A 7,500-nucleotide genomic window follows, 5' to 3' on the forward strand; every position below is an offset into this window, starting at 1 on the left:
TAGTTTTAGTCTGAAAAATGGGATTTCGATTTGCCAGTCTATAATGTACGCTCAATCTGACCACTGGCCTACAGTTAGCCCAATTAAATGCATATAATCGACTGTAACTTAGCCAGAATAAAACCTATGAAATGCATCGAGGGCCGAGCAAAGGTTTCATATCAATTCTCCACCAGACTTCATAGATCACACACACACACACACACACACACACACAAAATCTTGGGTAAAAGAATATGCAGTGTCAGACGGTAGGACATGTATGTATTTTGCTCAAATCAGATACCAAGATTTGTTAAAAACCACCTCTTTCACCATTACTCTGGGCCTCGGGAGAAGGAAAAGGAAGAGGGGAAAATAAAAATAAGTATATAGTAGAGAAAAAGACAAAATGGAAAAATGAAAAACGAAAAAATGGGGAAGAGGGAAGAGAGGGAGAAAAACAGATGTGAAAAGAAGAAAATGTGTAGGAGAACGAGAAAATGGAGGAGGAGAGAGGAGAGGAAAGACAGGAGAAAAATGAAGAGGAGGAATAAGAGGAGGAGAAGGGGAAGAAGAAGAATTAGGAGAAGGAAGAGAAGGGGGAGAGTAAGGAAAGGGAGGAAAAGGAGAAAAAGAAGAAGGAGGAGAAGGAGGATAAGGGGGAAGAGAAGGAGGAGATGGAGGAGATGGATTGTTTGGCGATACAGAGCTCTCAACTTGCTCTTCTTCTTAGATAAGTTGAGGTGTCTTGCCCGGAGGCTTCTTGGACGCGTCTCCGGAGCTCCTGTGACCCAAAAGAGAAACTTCTGCAAGAACCAAGAACCAGAAACTAATCCTTCTCGTCCGTCCCCCTTTCCTCTCTTCCTCTCTACTTTCCTCTCCTAGTCTCTCTTCTGCTCTCTCGTTTCTTCTGACCCGTCTTGTTTCTAAATGTCCTCTTTGTGTTAACGTTATCTTTCCTATCTTCTCGTTTTCTACCATCTTCAGGATAGTTGGCCCTCTCCTCCCTCCCTCCCTCCCGGTCTTCACCTTGTGCCCACTCGATTCACTCTCCTGCATCCCCCTTCCTCCTCCTCCTCCTTCCTATCCTCTCTTCTCTTAGCCCAACCTTCTCCTTTTACTGCAACTTTCTATTCTTTCATTCATCCTCCATGTGAATTTTCCTTATTCCCATCTTCATCTTCTTAAATCCCTTACATTCGCTTTCCCTCGTGGCATCCCTTTTATATCAACGTTTTAGAAAATCTTAGGTGATTTCGTTCCCCATCGCATCCCCCCTAGAGCTGAACAAAAATGCCCAGAATTTATCCAAACAACCATAGAAAAGGTCACGGCTGGAATATTTCCCGTCTGATTCCCACCTCATCCCATTCCAATACATGTTCTACCCCCTCCCTCCCTCCCTCCCTCCGGTGACCACCGCTTCAAACTTATCATCATCTCCTCAAGTTCTGAACCTAACCACCACCTCCACTCGCATCATCGTCCCCTCCTCACATATAATGATCTCGTAAAGTTTTGCAAGTACGACAGAGTATTAAAGGGATTAGGACTCCAACAAACGACTTCTCAACTTCTGTTCTCCCACAGGGCGCTCAAAGGACTTCACAAAGTCGCGAGAAGTCCCCCTGTAGGCTTGGCATCCTGTAAGAAGGCTCAGCATCCCACAAAGAAGATCAGTGCCACATAAGGAGCTTTGAGAACCCACAAAAGAAAAAATGCAAAGTAACTTGTTCAATGGAGGTTGACGCCCTTTCAAGGGCAATTAGTACATCATTATGAAAACTGGAACCCTACCATTAGGATTGGAACCTCGCCAACTTCAATGGAACGTGGCACCAAGACCCATGGAGAGCCGTCATTCAATAAGATGTGTTGGCATCCGGTATGGAAACCTGATGCCAGAAACAAATAAGCTGGCGCCACGCACAGAAAAAAAAAGACGTCAAGGAAGATGGTACCCAACAAGGAAAATTGACTTCCCCATAAGACGTTTGGCAGGTTTCGAAGAGTTAAAAAAAAAAAAAAATTAAAAAAAAAAAAAAAAAAAAAAAAAAAAAAAAAAAAAAAAAAAAAAAAAAAAAAAAAAAAAAATCGACAAACTAAAAATGGTGTTGACATCCATTAGGAAGAGTAAGTATTTTACGAACTAGGTTAGTACACAACAGGAGGGGTCGGATTTTCACGAGAGAGGGTAACTTTTCGTGCAGATGGTTTGCAACCCATGACTCAAGAGAAGGGTCGTCACGTCTCCTGGAGAGCCGAGACTCCACGAGAGAGGTTGGCACCCCACAAGGAGTACCAACAGCAGAAGAGAAGAGTTATCTCAACAGAGAGAGGATCCCAACAAGAAGCTAAGCACCTCGCGAGGAAGATTGGATCCCTATAGTGAAGACTGACACACTACGTAGGTGAAGGAGGTGGGGGGGGGGGGTTCGCCTACGACAAGTGGTGGACACCCCGCAAATGGGTCTGAGAAGACCCGCGCTGGCCCTACGCCTTGGAGGAGAGGGCCTTCTTGTCCTTTTATCTAATCTCTCCCAGAAGATGTTCGTGCAAAGATGGCGTCGGTTCGATTAGTTCTGAAGTCGGGAGGTGGGGAGGGGGAGCGTGAAGGAGGAGGAAGAGGAGGAGGAGGAGGTGGGTAGAAAGATGAAAGTTAGAGGGTAAAAGGATGACAATCCGAAGGTAGGAAAAGGGAGAAAGGGAGAAGGCAGAGGGATGTGAGAGAAAAATGAATTGAAAGTGGTATAGGAGGCAATCGGGAGAAATCTATTGTACTTCATCGCTTCTATCCTTGAGAGCAATATTGTACAGAAAAGATGTACTCATAAATGTGAAAAAATATATTTATCAGGATCGTAAAAAAAAAGAATAGCAGAAATTAAGAATGATCAGTACTCTTCTCTAACGAAAGATATGTTCTCAATCATAAAAATTTCAGAGTGATTCTGGTACGTGGGAGAATCAATAAAGCCCCTGGAATATTTCCTGCTTAAAACTGATGGGGCTTCCTGCCAATACCAATGACGGACGGGACCGACGGGAATAAAGTGGGGAGAGATTCGAGAAGGGGTGAATGGGAAGAAAAAGGGATGACATGAGGGGAGGAAGGGAGAGGGAGGGAGGAGGGAATGACAAAGGTGGGGAATGCAGAGGGCAAGGGGGAAACAGAATGAGTGAAGAAGAGGCAGAAGATAACAGAAATGAGAGAAAGAGCCAGCGTGGGATTGGCTGAGGGCAAAGATGAAAAAGTGGGGAAAGTGGGGAAAGTGGGGGTTGAAGGTTGACAAAACATTTCACCCTTAAAGAAAGCCTTGAGCGTGGGGGGGGGGGAGGCACGAACATGTGAAGGATCCTGTTGCAATAACTCTGAGTTTGCAACAATTTGCCCACCAAGTCCCGGCACTAACCTAACAGCGCGATGCCATTCGGTCACGGTTATCGGCGACTCCGGCCGCAACCACGGAGCGATATCATAAAACCCGAGCTACACTGGCGGCACTCGGGTCGTAAAATTTGACCAGTTCCATCACCGGGACGAAAATGAACAAAAATTCTATTTTTTCCAGTACCCTTGAAATAGCAGTCAGCGGTACACACTATGTGTTAGGCTCTAACATCTTTTCAAAGCCCTAGCTTAGAGTTCCTGCACCTAACGATGAACTAGAATAGAGCTCAGCCTATTTGCAATTCTAGATTTGTGTGTCTAAGTGCTTTATCTTATATATCTAGAGTTTCCTGTGGTCTAAAGCACAACACTTGAACAGATTTCAATGAATGAAATATTTTTGTGTTGTGATTGTACAGGCGGAGGAGTCACTACGGCCACAACTCCAACTCCACTCCACTCTTGCTCTAGGTGGAGTGAAGGACGGATCGGTTTCTTTGTCCCTTCGACAAAACCATCAATTGGCCCTTTCCTCGCGGACTCCCTCCCTGTAAGGGAAGATGTCTTCGACTTCTGAGGCTCTTCGGGATGATACTCAGCCTCCCACACGGCCCATTACGACGACAATTGGCGCATAAAGCAGGAATCCCTCTCTCTCTCTCCCTCTCTATCTATCTACCTATACCTCTCTATCCATCTAACTCCTTCTTTCTTTCTCTCACTCATTAGCACACTCACTAGCTCTCACACGTACTCGCTCTCTCTCTCTCTCGCCCACACACACGCAACGACCCACCCACCCACAAACATACACGCACACACACATGCACCCACCCACCCAGACATACAGATACACACACACATGCATACGCGCACACATACACACACACACACACAAATATACACACACACATACATAAATATACATAAATGCACACGCGCATACATACACATATATACATACGAAAACACACATACACAAAAGCACACACACACATATACAAACATATACACATACATGCACACGCAAACACACACACACATACATACATACATACATGCTCACATACACATACATATCTATATACACACATACATACATACATACATACATACACACACAAACACACATATACATACATACACATAGACATGTATAAACACACACACACACACATACATACAGACACACACACACACAAACACACATACATACAAACACACACACACATACACAAACACGATGGCGCGGTGCTAGAGTTCCCGACCACCACTACGACAGTTCGGGTTCGAATCCCGCCCTGGGCTGAAATAATTTCAGTATTACTGCGCTGCGAGTCGTTACTCCAACTCTCGTGGGCTGGGAGTTGTGCGTGTGTGTGTGTGTGTGTGTGTGTGTGTGTGTGTGTGTGTGTGTGTGTGTGTGTGTGTGTGTGTGTGTGTGTGTGTGTGTGTGTGTGTGTGTGTGTGTGTGTGTGTGTGTGTGTGCGTGTAAGGTCACAGCATTACCCATAGATCGGTCTTATATATGAGCTCTGTGCTCTCTTCCGGGAGAGTAACAGCTGTCGATCACGAGCCCAACACATGATCCAAGACCATGGTGAATCACACACACACACACGCAAGCTCCGACCCCTCCCTCCCTCCCTCTCTCCTCCGTGCGGCTGTTTCTGATTCCCTTTCTGACTTACTCACGGTTGATCCTTTACTGTTTTCATTCAATGCAGCTTCAGATCATGAAATCCCAATTCAGGCTGTGGAAGCACACTTTGCTGAAATCCCCGGAATCGCAGGGAAATCCTTTGGGCTCCGCGTCAGTAAAACTGAAATTGTTTTCTTTTATTTTCACGATGATAAATGGGGGTCGGGGAGGGACTTAGTCCCTTCAAATATTGTAAAGAAATTTATTTCATAAAGGTGTTATTACTATGTGTGTCTGTGTAATCTATATACGTATGCATGCATGTATGTACTTATGTTTGTGTGTACACACACACACACACATAAATATATATATATATATATATATATATATATATATATATATATATATACATATATACAGTATATATGCGTGTATGTGTATTAAGCTCAGCGCTGGATGCCATGCAAGAGGTTAATGCTGAAACGTAATTCTGATGCGTGAATGGCCAGATATAAATTAACACGACCTTATTCACACTCAAATAATGTTCCTGTTTTCTGTTTCTCATTCCATGTTGTAAATATTCTTATGCCTAAGTATTTCAGACATCAATGACGTTAATACTTTCATAGCATTTTAGGATTGATCGGAAGTAATTGAAGACTTCTTTTTTATGGACTGCACCAACTAAATTATGTGTGTAATGGAAATAGGTAATTTGATTTTGTCTTTGAATATACCTATTTCTCTTCCTATTACTTGATTTCCTCCTCATTCTCTTTATCCTTCCTCTTCCTCCTCCCCCTGCCCCTCCTCCTACTCCTCTCCCTCTCATTGCTTTTTCCACCTCTCCCCCCCTCCCATTCTTCTTCCACCTCTTTCGCTACCTTCCATCCTCCTCCTCCTTCTCCTTTCCTTCCGTCCTTTCTTTCTTCCATCCTTCCTTCCCTCTCCTCCGTTACCTCCTATCCTCCTCCTCCTCCTTCTCCTTTCTTTCTTCCATCCTTCCTTCCCCCTCCTCCTCTTTTCCTTCCGTCCTTCCTTTCTTCCATCCTTCCTTCCCTCTCCTCCTCCTTCTCATTTCCTTCCGTCCTTCCCCCTCCTCCTCCTCCTCTTCCTCTTCTTTTCCTTCCGTCTTTCCCCCTCCTCCTCTTCCTTTCCTTCCGTCCTTCCTTCCTTACCCCTCCTCTTCCTCTTCCTCCTCCTCATCCCCCTCTTGTGGCCGCTGCACTGCCTCAGGCTGGGTGGAGGGAGAGCGCCGTTCGAAGCTCAGGAAATTGTCGGTGTGAGAGCCGCCGATGTCAATCCTGGGATCATTTCCCAACGCCCCTTTTCGCATTTCCCGCGTAGGGACCTCTCTGTTGGAGTTGCCACAGCATCATGCCAGTCCACTCCTATTCCCCTTCCCCTTTATCAAGAGACGTGTCCTAAAAACTTCGTAAAGAACATCCCAGCGCTGTCGTCATTGTTGTTTGTATGTGTATACATACATGGTTATATACAATCGACCCATTTGCCCTCCTTCTTCTATGCTTTCTATCTCTCAGCGTTCAGTCAGTACGTACACTTGTTCTACCGCTCATAATTTTTTCTAGCTTTCTTATCCAATAGGAAAGATTTTTAGTTGAAAATTAAAAACCTATTTGGACTTCTAAGAAATAACAAGGACATCATAGATGGTATGCATTATAATTCACTGAACACTATTAGGAAATCGACAAAGAAAGTAGGGAGTATAAAAAATGACCTAATAAACAGATGAAAAACTCTGCAGATTAAAACAGGAAAGACGAAATAGAGAAAGCTGAACTGAACAAGGTTATCAACAGAAGGTGGATATCAGAGAGAAGAAACGTGGATCACATCGACTAAGCTCTTCCAAAAGGTAAAAGTATTAAAGAAGTCGAGCGCAGGCTACCTTTGGGGAGGCATCGCATAATATCTTTGAAAGATAGAAATTGAGAGATCATTAAATGCAAAGAGAGAAGAATATACAGAGTAAAAGATTTTTAACCAAGAGCTTTACTCGTCAAATACTACATTTGGGTCGTGAGTCAATTCAACTGTGGACGAAAAGAGAATTGATCTTCTGGAACGATTTTGATTCTTCAAAACTCTAACGATTACAGTTATCCATCATCACCCCACCCCTCTGTCAACTCTCTCTTTTCATCCTTCCATTCTCCCATTCTATATTCTCCTTCTTCCCCACTTTCCATTTCCCATCTTCCATCACCTCAACTTTTCTAGCCTCGGCCTTATCATCCCTCCTACACCTTTTTTCCTTCCCCACTTCCCCCTCCTCAACATCTTTTCCAGTCTTCGTCTCCTGACATTTCCTTGCCTCTCCCCTCCCTCCCCTCCTCTCTTCCCCACTGCCCCGTATGGTGGCCTGCCTTTGTAGGTGTTATGTCGTTAACATCTTGGTGACTCTATTGACTTCTCTACGAACCAAAGTCACGTATCATTCTTTTACGGTTGG

This window comes from Oratosquilla oratoria, chromosome 10 (genome assembly GCF_046742065.1).
Source record: "Oratosquilla oratoria isolate Oo_2021 chromosome 10, ASM4674206v1, whole genome shotgun sequence".
NCBI lineage: Eukaryota > Metazoa > Arthropoda > Malacostraca > Stomatopoda > Squillidae > Oratosquilla > Oratosquilla oratoria.